Here is a 1440-nt window from a genome sequence, read left to right as displayed (position 1 = left end):
GTAACTTTGTAACATTTGAGATACCAATTACTTCAGTAAACTTGTCAGTCGCGTGTCTTTCCCTTTAGTACATACAGCTTGACAACGGAAGGTGGTGACTGGTGTTTATCTTGCAATCATTGTTCTATAACGAAAAGCCATTGCACTGGATCGCAGAAAGGCCGTTTATTAACGTATGCACACTTAAAATCAAAGAGTATCCCTCGCAGCGCCACTGGCAGTGCACGCGGGTACCGTCGCCGTCACATGTAGAGGCCGCTGGCATTGGAAGGGTTAAAAACAGCCTGGCACTGAAAATAATGCACTGCAGGTAAGAAGGATGTTGTGTCCGATAATTGTTGCGTTTTACACATTCATTTCGACCGAACAGAAATGGAAGTATAACGTTACATAATTTGTTTCGTCGTTGGTGAAACCACGTTCCCAACATTACAATAACCCACAGTAGAGCAGCGGGGGTTTCACGTCAGAGGTCAGTCATGCCCAAGCTTACGTAAGGCCCTCGTGGTTGGGCCCCAGGGCAGCTCTCATCCGTCCGAATCGAGAAAGTAAACACGGAACTCGCACGTTCAGCCCCACGTGTTTCCCTGTCGCTCATGGTTTGTCGCCTAGACCAGTATAAAAGCCAAAACTTCAACAAATATGTCACTTTACACTCTATAGAATTCTAACAAAATACCACCAAGCCAGTTGAATGGATGACACATGCCACAGCATCTTCTCCGGTCATTTCTCACCTGATCTCTAGGCCTGACCTGACCTTGAGGAGAACGCACTCCGGAGCCCCGCAAGCCCGGGAGGCTAGTGTGTTCCTTGGCTCGGTGGGGCCAGGACGCGGCCGTCTCGAAGGCGGGCCTCACTACCATTATTTCCTACTAAGGCACTCCATACATTGGTGAGTACTTTGTGCGCTTCTTGCTTTGATGCGGTATATTACCCAATTTATCATGGGCATTTTAGCTAATATGTTCGCGTTTCAAGGAAAACACCATTGTTGTATGAACTGTGGAAACTGTGTGATTTACTGAAATGATACGACCAGTGAAAATTCACAACATAATACAAGATGGCTCTGTCCTGGCGTGCACATTACGATCAGAATTCATAGTGTTTCCTTGTACCCTGAAAGATGATGAAAAAAAATAAGGTAAAGCGTACTAATCTACAAGAGAATTAGTGAGTTTGGCTTTGTAGAGGGCAAGAGAAGGAAAGTTAGCCAGGGATCGTCTGCCAATCTTAACACGTCTGGTAACAAGATCGTGCTTGCGGTAGGAGGCTGTTCCTTCTGATGTTGCGAGGCTGCCTCTCCCGTCACACAACTCTAAATTGCCGCTACTTAGAAAATGGAAATTGTTATTCTGACCTATTCGTTTTCATACACACGCAACTACACATAAACGACCAAGAAATCAATTGCATGTATCAGGACAAAATTATCCG

General features: G+C 45.6%; 1 long non-coding RNA gene across 1 annotated transcript in view; it reads left to right on the top strand.

Moving 5' to 3' along the window:
* The first annotated feature begins 821 nt into the window (after positions 1–821).
* Positions 822–1440, top strand: part of LOC119592290 — a 14333-nt gene continuing 13714 nt past the window's right edge. Inside the window, exon 1 of the long non-coding RNA XR_005230427.1 lies at positions 822–895. This is a non-coding gene — a long non-coding RNA (uncharacterized LOC119592290). The remainder of the gene's footprint in view (positions 896–1440) is intronic.

Source organism: Penaeus monodon, chromosome 30, assembly GCF_015228065.2.
Source record: "Penaeus monodon isolate SGIC_2016 chromosome 30, NSTDA_Pmon_1, whole genome shotgun sequence".
In the NCBI taxonomy this organism is placed as follows: Eukaryota; Metazoa; Arthropoda; class Malacostraca; order Decapoda; family Penaeidae; genus Penaeus; species Penaeus monodon.
Note: the sequence above shows the minus strand (reverse complement) of the source record. Positions and strands in the feature narration are given on the sequence as shown.